Source organism: Nothoprocta perdicaria, unplaced genomic scaffold (genome assembly GCF_003342845.1).
Source record: "Nothoprocta perdicaria isolate Ctin4 unplaced genomic scaffold, notPer1 scaffold_71, whole genome shotgun sequence".
NCBI classification, from domain to species: domain Eukaryota; kingdom Metazoa; phylum Chordata; class Aves; order Tinamiformes; family Tinamidae; genus Nothoprocta; species Nothoprocta perdicaria.
Genome location: NW_020455988.1, coordinates 3,313,354 through 3,325,778, shown reverse-complemented (window position 1 = coordinate 3,325,778; position 12,425 = coordinate 3,313,354). Strand labels below are relative to the sequence as shown.

The window sequence follows — 12,425 nt, the reverse complement described above, 5'->3', positions numbered from 1 at the left end:
CCATTGCTGCCTGCTCCTGCAGAAGGGCAGAATGTTGGGCTGGAGAGACAGTGGAGGGAAAGAAATGTCCTGAGGGAAAAGCGCCCAGCATGGAAAATGGCAAAGTGTGTCATGGGGAAAAGCAAATTTAAGAGGTGCTATGGGAGCAGCCCTGTTCATCTTAAACTTGGGAGCAGGCAGTAATGACAACAAGCTCCTGCCCAAAATAATATCAGTGCCAAAACCACATGGTAAGACAGTTCAGGTGTTGCAACAGTCAGACATTTTCCCTCACAGTCCTCCAAAACAYACCTCCAAAAGAGACCATATGGAAGGGAATTATCCTCATTGCCTGGTGTCCCTCCAGGTGGCAGTAGCACTACCCCATAATGAATCTATCATCCCCCACGTTGGGGATGATAAACACTGCAGAGAAAGCTCAAACTGCTTCTTGGTTCAGTACTGTGCCTGTGAGCCACTGGTAGAAAGCAAACAAACAAAAGCTCCACAACCCTGTAGCCCACATCACCGCCAGATGGTAATGCACATCTCCTCTGGCCTCTSTTTTTAAACCTCTTCATACAGCACAGACCTTTAACTACCACCTTGAAGGATCAAAGAGATGAATCTATCTAAACTTTGTTAATGATGCTTCTCCAGAGATCTGAGAAGTCACGAATCAGTAACGCGATAGCTGGGAACATGCTGTAATTCTAATGAAGAAAACCATCAACTCAACTATAAAATAACATTTATCCTACTATCAACAAAAAGATTCTCTCTCCTCTGTTATGACTCCTTTCTTGCACTTTTTTTCTGCACCTTTAGACTGTCGGCACATCTCACCCTTTCCATTTCTGGGCATCAAGTGACCAGGACTACCAGAAAGGTTCAGTAATTTGCAGGCTCGCATCAGTCTCATGACTCTCCTGTCTCTTTCTTTCCCATAACAAACAGTCTGTGCAGTTCCTTCTCACTCTTTGATTTCTGCACAGCTCAGGAATTGGACGTATTTGGAATTCTCCCATGCCATAATTTCTTCAAACCCAAATCCTTATATTTATCAATACAATGTATACCAATGATTCAACTTTCCATTATGTTACAGACTTTAGCATGGGTGGCCACACCATAGATCATTGCTTTTTAGTGATTATGAAACTGTGGGATACAGATTTATGCAAGGGTGTCTCTCTGAGCACATTATATGCACATGTGCAATCTGCCTGTATTTGTTTTGTTGTGAGGCCCAGAAACCTTCGGTATCCCTATGTGTAAGCATAAAACACAAAGACCATCCCTGCCTTAGAGAGATCACAGTTACAGAAAAGAGTCAGTAGGGAAGGAGGAAAGACAGAAAAGAGAAAAATGAAACTGTTATGTATATCTATTCATACACAAATAAAGAGGAGGAAGATTGATTTTATACCTAATCAAGTGCAGAAGCCTCAGCACTCACTAGGTAGCTCAAGAGCAGAAAATAAAAACACAACAAGTTGGTAATGTAGTTTACACAGTCCAAGATATTTCTCTGGAAGGAAAACCGCAGCTGCTTGGTAGTACTCACTGTCATACGGCTAAGGCATCAACCACTGATAAATGTAGTATTGTTTTCTGTAATGTCTGTCTCTGCAGGAAACAGTAGATTATTACATGGATTCCCTTTTGATTTCTCAAATACAAATCATATTCTGGCCTGTTCATCAGTGCCTTTCATGTTGCCAGGATGCAATATCAGTTTGAAATACTGTGTTCAGTCTCGGCATAAAGGGCAGATATGTGTCTACCCATCCTCATGAAAGATAAATCCAGTGAAGAGAGGGCAGACTATACTTGCTGGTTACCAGAGCTAGCTGTATACCTGCCAGTGAAGGAATTAGAAGGTGGTTAGCAAGAGTAAATTTTAGCAGCATTGTGAGACTGCCTGATACATGCTCCAGATATATCTAGGGAGACCAACATACAGTGACTCTACAACCAATTGCCTGTTTGGTGCCTGTGGGTTTATGTGGGTTGCCAAAAAAAATCACTCAGTTAACATGTCCTGAAGAACAACTCAGGAATCATTTTGTGATTCCTAAGCTGAAACATAATTATAAAATTGTAGGAGTTTGTCCCCCACAACAACTCACAGAGGAAAATCAAAATGAGACAGAATAGACTTTATCATTCCCACAAATTCCTACAGTCCACACCAGATGGCACTAATATTTAGTTAAGATGACAGGGATGCTTTTTCTGCTTGCAGTAAGCAAGAATCTGCTGTCAAGACTGCTAAGCCGAATGCCAAATGGCTAGAGTGGACAAGTCTGCCAAGCTAAATGGAAAGGCCTTTCTCCAAAACTAAAAGTATTATTATTACTCTGCCTATCTCTACTTTTAGGAGTTCGTTCCCCTTTTGGTCTTAATCTGTCACCTACAGTGATTAGCTTCTTTTTACTTAAATAATGGTCCTTATTTTATTGATTTAGTGCAAAAAGAAAAGGAAGACTTACCTCATGCAAATCTTCTTAGAGCAAACCTAAACAGTTAATTGTTAATTAAATTACCTAATTGAGTTAAATAAGCCAATTACAAAAACTACAAAAAACAAAAGTGAGTGAAGGAGTAATCTTCTCCCTTTGTGTTGCCCTACTGCATACCTGAAAATATACGTGTCATCATCTTTTGAGTTTTTGCCTCTTAAATTATCACATTTCCCTAGAGCTTTGCCTTTGCACTTGCAAACCTGGCAAGGAAATAGCAAATGAGAAAGAAAACTTTCATAATTAATGGTTATGTAAACAGCAAATGTTTGCCACATAGCTTCACTGTTTTGTTGTTCCTGCGTGTTCCTGCCCAAGCTCAGTGAGTTCTGTGTCCAGCATTGTACTTTGAAGCATACTAAAATAAATGTTCATCTGTATTACAGCAAAGACTGGATGGGAAGTAAAGAGGAGGTAGAAAATTCATTAAAAAGATACTCCCACAGGTCCTACTCTCAGGCTTTTACTTGAAAACTGAAGAACATGACCTGAAAAAGGGGCCCCTGAACAGGGGCCTGCTGAGAAATGGAGAGGGGATAGTTACTTCTAAGTCAGGACTTGAGTGATTACATCTTAGCTGAAGGCTGTTGTTGTTTCCTGGACTGCTTTGTTGTTCAAACTTTGTGTACTTGATATCAAAGGACATTTAAGCAATATCTTTAAACACAAAAGACTCCACATTTCTTTATAGTCTTTATATCTAAATTACATCACCGCCTGCTGAAATTCAAACAGATATATTTGATATGCAAAATAGCTGTAGCCTAATTAAAAGCACTGCAGCTTCTAAATTACTCTGCATGCCACACTTTTTAGTGTCCAAAGATGATTTTATCCTCTATGTTATTATAAGCTAAACGGTGGTTATATAGGAGGATAACTTCATTATGACAACACAAATATAAAGCAGAGAAAATATTGTTATCTAATAACAATAATAATAATGCAGTGCAATAATATTACACTTCTTGTGAATTCTTAATTAATTATAGCATCCCTTTTGGATTAAGACCATAGCAATACTATCCTGGTCATGCTGTGTTAAGAAATCAAGATACTCTCATAAGGAAGATTTATTTTCAAAAAATATCTAGAGAGAGAATTTTGTGCACCAGGAGTCAAAATAGGAACAACTGCCCAAGGTTTACTGTAGTCAGTGAAGAAATTTCTCCATTGCTTGTGATAATGGATTGGCAAATACAAAACAGAATGCAAGTGGAAAGGACTGGAGAAGTGATTTAAATATAACATCTCAGAACAAAGCTATTGAAAATAATTTTTTTCTACAAAATGTTAAAAACAGAAATCAACAAAGCAGCTTCACAGAACTTAGCCCCACTCAGGTATAGCATTTGTAACAAGTTAAACAACACTTTCTGAGGACTCCTTATACCTAAAGTGATAATAGAAGTAGAAATGTATATTTCAGCTATATGTTTGGTCCCCTCTAAAGCAAAGATTTGCTTGCAAAGGCAAAGACTGTCRTGTGCATTAATGCTCTGTTTCATGGGAATATTATTTGTTATTAGTATATTAGGATACTGGACTTATTAGTGCATAACTGGAAGGGGAAAAATCAGTTAGCTTAGTTATTTTGATGAAGAAAAAGTGAAAACACATTAGGAATACTGGCAGTTTTTAAAGGGCATTGTAAGAAAAGGGCTTGAACTTCACCAGTGTGTAATCATCTGCAGTTGATAATGCTAATACTAACTCCAATAACCATTAGTATGTCTCCAAATGAATTATAAGAATATGTGCTTCATCTCATACACAATAATATATATAGTAGGTCACAGATAATTTTTTTTTTGTTTATTAAAGTGTGTAAAAAATCATATAAATCTACTGGAAATTACTTTTTTTTTTACATTTTATAAAAGTTGTACAATTATGGTTTCTAAATTATTCAGAACATTGAAGTAGGAACTTTACAGAAACTGTTTTCATCACTGACCATGACAAAATTTCTTTCAAAATATGCTTTAAGGATTTTATACTGCTACTTCAACAGAAGAGGCTGATCTCATAGGTGCTCAAATTCATGTTTGTAGATTGACTGAAGTGATTACAACAATCTATGACTAATGACTAATATACTTTCTTTAAAAGGCATATTTTTAAAAGTATACTCACAAACACACTTTCTTTAAAAATGCATCATAGCAAAGTAAGAAAAATAGACTTTCTTTTTTCCCCCCAGTGAAATTAGGCCTTACTGTCTATGAGGGGAAAAAAGTTATTGCAATTTAAAGATCTTTTTTTCTGAAAAAAAAAAAAAAGTTGCCGTGTTAGAAACCTGTAATATCATTTAAGAGCTAAGTATTATTTGTATGAATAATATTGTGAAAGTTTTCTCTATTTCTGGAGATTTCCCATCTCATAAATAGCATTTTAAAAATGTATTCCTCATGTCAACGTACCTGAACAGATCACAGTAAACTTCTGAGCACTTACTCTTTGCTAATTGAGCAGAAATCTCAAGAAAGTTCTAACTGTAGATGTGAAGAGATCACTGAATTGATATCTATGAACAAAGGTATCTGAAACAYATTCAGACTAGTTACTGCCATATTCAGTAATACCTTCAAGGTTTTGTTTTGGGTGATATATTAGAGGAAAGTGTATTATTTTCAGAAAAAAATACATGTAAGTTTATGTGAAATACATTTCTTTAAAAGGTCGCACAAAACAAATACTTAYTTGGCGCTTATTAGCTCGTATTATTGATGTGTTTATCCCTTATTTCTGTCCAACATACTAATTATATAATTCATGTGGCAACTCTTCTTTTAAGAGGGGTATTAATGCAAAAGGCTACTGGTCACAGTATAAGCAAGCAGCACTGTCACAGCAGATTGTTTTAGCAAAACTAGCTAGCTAAGTTCTTATTCCATCTGATGAGATTGGGAAATGACCTATCATTTTTCTGGTTTATGAGAGGATATATCCCTAACTTTCATTTACCTGGGGAAGATTATGGTACCTAGGAGTAAGCTGAGGAGGGAGATAGAAGAGCAGGAGACAGCACTGTAGCCCAAGGCAAGCTTAATAAACTAAATGTAGGAAGAGCAGCAGAGGGAATGTAGGAAGAGTTAAACTAGACTCATTCTGTAGCTAGTAGTGAGAAGGTGAGTGGAGTATTTCAGTATACTCCCTATTCTTCACAAACGCAGGAGCTACTCATGGCAGATGAACACTAAATTCTGGTACTGAAAAATACCTAATTTGGTGCAAATAGGGGAAATGGAGACTGCAGCTGACAGGAAAAAGAATTGTGGTTGTTTCTTCTAAGGGCAAGATCACAGAGGTTATAGGATTTGAATACTATTTCCAAGTCCTGTGAAAAGACATTTTTCCACTTTAACTTTCCAATGAATGAGCTAAATAAATATGTGGGCGATGGCAGTCCCTATCCTAGAGGGAGCACACTGGAAAATATGTTTGTTCAAATACCACTCAGTGGAAAAAAACATATATATTTAACTTGCAGTTAAGGGGCCACAGAGTTCAGCCACATTTGACCAACTTACCACAGGCTGATTCAAACAATTTGTTGAAGTTCAGTAAGTACCTACCAAACTATGGGTATGCAGAGTCATTGCTATATGCAAGCATCTTTCAGATGGGCTTTTTGATAAGCATTTTTTTCCATTATGAATGCATCCTAGCCACTGAAACTTTCATGATGCTTTGTGGTTATTTCACATGGTCTAAACTCCCTTTAAACAAACAGGCGCTCAATTGCTTTAAAGTTGCTTTAAATTACTTCCTTCAGCTTTGGCTGATAACCAAAAGACATCGATAACCATGCAGAGCAGGGCCTGGAGCACTGCCCTTCACAATACTGGGAGCTCTCTAAAGTTTAGCAGTGGTGGAGGTGTCGCTTTCAGGAGCACCACTGGAGAGGCAATAGAAAATTGGAGCTTTACAAAGATCTCCCTATTGATGTTTCGAAACAGAAAATAGCATCACTGCCGAGATGGCACAGACCACAGAGTCTGGGAAGAGAGTAGCTCTTATGCCTAACCCAGAGCTGGAAAGAGCTGAAGGTAACTTCACACTGTTTATTAACCATTCACATGAATCACCCTTGGATAGGAAATTCACTTTGTTGGATCAAGAAAATAAGCACTTGCATAAATGTAAAAGAAGGTCTCTACAAAGATCTCTATTTTCCTTTCCATTAATTTTATTAATTTCTTCATGTTGTGATTTCACTGTGTCCTGATAGTTGCCATTCCTATACCATGGTCCTCCTTCAATATGCAACTTGTTCCTCCTCCTCCAAGTCCCTGTTTTTGTCCCTGTAATGGAGTCTCTGCTCCATTACCCACCCTCAAGCTGTGTCTCTTGCTGTAATCTCTGTCTCAATCTCCTATGCCCTCTAGGTGGCTAGGTGTACAGGCCCACCAGGACAGATGCCCACCCCCTGCAGAGATGCAAGAGGGAGAAACTCTCGCTGATTCCACATCAGGGCATGTCTGCTAAGAGCAAATCCCTAGGAAATGCAGTCATGAAATCAAAGTCCCTGCTGAATTCATGTGCTACAGTTCTTTGAGGGCTTATTGTTACTCTCTTTTATTTTGGCTAAATGTGCTTCGTTTGCCATATGTTCAGCAAAAAGCACCACAGTGACCTAAATGCTACTGCCACACTGTATTTCAAAGCAATAAGATCGCAGTGTTCTTATAATATGGAATAAAATATTGTCGTTGCTTGGCTTTGATCTGGGAAAGAAAAAAAAGACACTGCTTTATTTTGACTCACATTTTGCCATCCTGTCATGGTCAGACTAATCCTAAATAGCTAATGGTTGAATATACTGGAAGCATCTAAAACCAGGATATTAGAAAACCGAATGAGGTCAGTAACAGTAGGAGCTGCAAGGCCCTTCACAGTTGTCCCTCCTCCCCAGCCCATCAAAGCAAATAGAGGTAAAATCTGAGTGCATTCACATCTAGTTAAAATCCTATGCGAGTTAATAGAGAAATTAAATACAGACTTCTGTCTAGTTTTGTTTGCAATTGTCAATGCTGCAAACGTTGACATAATCAGGACCATGGTGGAAAGAGTGATTCTCAAATGCATTCACATCAACACCACAAAAATAGCATTTGCTTCTCTCACCATGAAATGGGGAATAGGCTTGGTAGATGATAATAGAGCAGCTCCAGGCTTAACATGTCATACCCTTCCCCAGCCACGTTTTTTCTGTTTAGGTGGTTGGCTCACCTTTAATATGGTCTAAGAGGCAGCTCTTAGTGATACATCCCAGGAGACTAGCCATGAGGCTGAGATGTAAAGAAGTGGCTATTGACTTTCCCTGCCACACCACTCTCTCAAATGGAGGAGGAAGGGACATGTCTGCAGACTAACTCATCTGTGGCAGCTCAGTCAGGCAAGCTGATTCATGAGAGAAATGAAACCAGCCTAACATTTGCACAGCTGTGGAGGAAGGGGAGTACTAGCTGCTAATACAAAAAGTTTAAATCGTCTCTTCCCACCAGGCAATGATGCATGTAGGAAAACAAAGGGGACTTTCCTCCTCACTCCTTTCCACCCCTACAAGAWAAGAGGCAATCTCATTTTCTGTCTGCAAATCTTTCTGGACAGTGGGCTGTTTACTTGCATGGGTTTAGGGCCCAAGACATTTAGGTTAGTCTATTAGCAAACTGCGGGGATGGGAGTGAATAATTGCCACACCAGAGCTAAACTCGTTTTCCAGGAAAGGAGGTTATTTTATGKGACTAAGACCACATTTGATTTTGCTATTCAAATCTGTTGTGTGTGGATTCATCATTTCACCATAAGAAAGTGAGAAAGCACAAGATTATCTAGAAATTAAATCTTTCCATGAGAATTCCTTAAGTTCCTCTTCTCATTACATTTCCATTCAACTTTGAWTTTATGTGCAAGTGCCTAGAGCTGTAAAGTAAGAGGCTAGTCTCCTTTTCCATTGCAGCTACTTCTATGCCAAATTCTATCATGTCCAGAAGCATACACACTTCTTTTATGCTTTAAAATAAGCAAAAGGAATCCATATTTCCCAAAGAGTCATGAAAGTAAAAAGGAAGCCTTTATAAGAAGTCACATTTGTTCCTGAAAAGGAGAAGTAGCAGCGAAGCAAACAGGGGAAAAATACTAACGGAGGATGTGTTCATTTTATTAGCCTAGCAACAAAACATACTGGAAGGCAACAGTGCTTTCGATATTAAACACATTAAAAGTCCTCATGTCAACAAAACAAAAACACATCCATATGGAAAAATTTCACCTTATCTTGATATGTGCAGTTTTGCCAGTGCCACCACAAGGGAAATAAATCCTTCAATATCCATTTTTATGTGAGGTTGTATTTACCATAACAAGATAGATTTGTTCTGGATTTTTTTTGTTGTCAATATATCCTTTGTTAGGCAGTACCTTCATCTCCTAGCAACAGTGTAGGGAAATCCATCAGAGACATGAAATTTTACTGTGAAATATGAAGGCTCACTGTGGCTTGTACATTTTTTGAAATCTTCACTGACATGCAAATACTTACATGCAYTTATGTCTGGTTCCCGACAGACTGATAAACCAGTACAGAGAATGGGAACAGTGAAAAATCACTCTCTCATTAAAAACCAATTGACCAAGACACATGAAATGCCAAAGTATCTGCTCAACCTCCTGCTCTTAACCTGTCTTTTTCACTCCTTCATTCACACACATATACATTACATGCTCTTGGGAAATTGGATACATGCACACCACATTTAAAATGTTTAAATGTAATCACAAAGCAATACTTTCAGCCTCAGAGTTTTGCAGTGTTGTATTTCAAAACATATGAAACCAGTAATAAACCTCTTGTAGGCAGTAGTACATGGTCACTGAGAGGGCAGTGGTTCAGAAGATGGTTTCACTGCTCATACTTTTCAGGACCCATGCCAACATTTGCTTTTATTTTATTCTTCTGTCTTCACAGAGTGAACCCACGCTCCATTTTAAGGAAGTTAAGGGTGGACAAAAATGCTTTAACTATGGGATCTCTCTTAGCTGAGCTCTGTAATATCCCTTTGATTACAGTGACTCTCTGCTGCTAGTTTATCAAGGTTGAACTTGTCCCTCAGGCTGGCTGGAACTTCCCAGGAGGTGTATTGCTAGGGCAGATGCTACCACTGCTTCAGCTTAGAGCCTGGGGGAACAAAAATGGAGAACAGTGCTGCAATCTCATGGCCTCTCTGTGGCATGAATAAATGGGCATTCCCTTCTTGATCAGAGTCCTGATCAAATGGTTCAGCTGTGTTATGAGTCAGCCAGAAGGCTACCTCACTCCTCAGCTTTATCAGATTCTAGAAATACGAGGGTAGCAAGAAATGAGCCAAGGGGCTGGGCTGTGAAAGCAGGCTTTGCTAGAGGCTTTGAGGATTTCTGATTAAAGTTGCCTTCCCCCAAATACATATGTATTCCCCCAAAGCAGCTCTCTGTGCACATTATCATGCATAAGAGCCTCCACACAAGCACTTGTGACTCACCACTCTGCTCCCTATCGGACAGCACTGTCTGAACAAGTCCCTCAACTAGAACAGTCTTTTTATGGACACAGTTCCAAGTCCAGTAAAAGACTCTTTATGTCTTTGTGGGCTGACATCCATGTCCCTTGAAAAACCTGACTTAAAAAGTAAATTATACAGTTTAATCTCCTATACTAACAGAAAAACAATGTTTTATTTGCTAGTCAAATAGAAGGAACATTACTGTGTTCCTTTACCCSATAGTCACAGAGGGAACATGACAATAGTTAAAATTGTTTTCATATGTTCTGTAAAATGTCCCTCGGGATTTAAAATCTTCCAGCAAATATTGTGATGGGTTTTCCTAATGAAAGGAGAGGTAACCCAGAGGTACTGTCAAGAGCCCCTGTAGGCTTAAAGTAGCATAAAGTTGTTCTCATAGTTCCTTATTATTTCAGTTGGAAAATGGCAAGCCAACTGAGGGGCACACCTCTTTGTCATTGAGCTAGCCTGAGACTGGAACTGTTTCTTAGAGGATATTAAAGGCATCCTCAAATCAAAGAGTATTTTTCTTTTTTTTTTAAATTATGCCCTATGGACTTGGAGGGAAAGGTTAGTTGGCTACAAAGAAAATGCATAGTTCCAGATACAAAAAAAAAAAAAAAAAAACCCTGCCATTTATATCTCTACTGAATGGCAGTTGGAAAGACAGGCAGCAGAGAAAGCTATTCCCTAGCAAAAGTCTTGGTTTTCAAGAGGAAAATAGCATCCATTTATTGGGTAGTGCTGTTGTATCTGGGAGATCCAAGTATGGACCAGATCTCCTCCTGCCCATCCCTAGAGCAAAAAGGCTTTTGTTACAAGGAAATGTGGAGGGCCTCTGCTCACACTCTGCCTGGCCCTCAAACATTTGCAGAGGACAAGAGAAAAATCCCAGGCAGACATCCTATTTTAAGAAGGAGTTTAAATGGCTCTGTTCCTTGTCATTTATCCTCCATGAAATTAGCTATATGACTTCGGTACAATGATTTCAGTCACTGAGAATTTATTTCCACCTAAGCTGTGTTTGCTCTTGAACTTCTTGCTGTTGACTCGCACACATGTTCAGTATATAGAGCAAACACTTTGGTGTGAAACAACATCATACACAATGAGTCATCAGTGCTCTGGTCCACAGCCATCCCACAGAGAGCTTGTGCTGTCAGTCACTCTGTCATTTGCAAACATAGCTACAAACACTCAAAACCAGACAGTTATCTTGTATAACACCTTATGGAGAATCTGCCTTAAGCAAACAGGAACTGTGTTAATATATTTTTAGAAGTGCTTGAATAGAATAAGGTTTTTGTAAGGAATCAGATTTTGGACAAGTTCTATCTAAATTGATGCATTTTAGTGAGATGATTTTTAAAATACTTATAAATTAACCTGTGATTTACAGCTGAACCTGTCCTGGTTTCTATGGCAATATGCAGCTATCATTGCACATTATATGCTAGTGGACATAAAAAATGCATTTATGCATCCTGGGGAATAGCACTAAATAAATTAATAGTACTAACTCCAGACATCTTGTATTCTTCCRTCATATTGTTAACTGATACACCTTAAATCCCTTGATCATGTACATGCATTCATGCTGGAGCTAACACCAATCAAAAGTACAATCAGATTTTTGAGAACAGAGCCATTTGCTAAATTGAGTGTTGTCACTTAGTTATTTGATGAGTAGCAATCATAGATTGATGAAACAATGCCAAGCAAGATGAAGTCATTTCTGTACAGAAAACAAACTATCGTAAGACTTATATTCTCCTTAAAATTATTTGGAAGACTGAACTAGCAGATAGCTTGCATGTCCTCAACACCAAGGCAGGTGTCAGTCAGTACTGGTAAATAATTTGCTTAGCACATCACTGTAAAATTTGACATTACTTATACTCTGAATAAACAGCTTTCCAATTGCATAATTGTGCATGAAAAATAATCACAAGAATTATCACTAATTAAATAAATAACATGCATTGTTTTTATATTGAACGGATACCTTGGTGTTGAGTGTAGATAATTTGGTGCGTAGCTCAGCATCCACAAGATCCATTCCAAAACCTTTCACTTCAGTATCATCCTGAGATGAAAGATGAATCCAAAAAGAATACAGAACTACAGGTCCTGTATTTTAGTAGCTCTTTCTTCAGATGAATACACCCATAATGGTGTTAGATGTTTTGTTTGCCAACACCTAATAAAAAATGATGATACAAAAACTATTAGTTTTTGCCTGTCTGTAGCAGATGTAACCTTTGAGAGTTCCCAAACATTTTAAAGTTACATTTCAGCAGACATTGCAAATAAACAAAGAAATAGCCAAATGAATTCATAATCCTATTTGAAAATGTGATTGTCCACTAAGATGTAA

General features: G+C 38.2%; 1 protein-coding gene across 1 annotated transcript in view; it reads right to left on the bottom strand.

The window, feature by feature from the left end:
• Window positions 1–12,202, bottom strand: part of EMCN (endomucin) — an 80,490-nt gene extending 68,288 nt beyond the window's left edge. The window contains exon 1 of the mRNA XM_026050889.1: window positions 12,054–12,202. The gene's annotated coding sequence lies outside the window, so the exon portion shown is untranslated. The remainder of the gene's footprint in view (window positions 1–12,053) is intronic.
• Window positions 12,203–12,425: the final 223 nt, after the last annotated feature.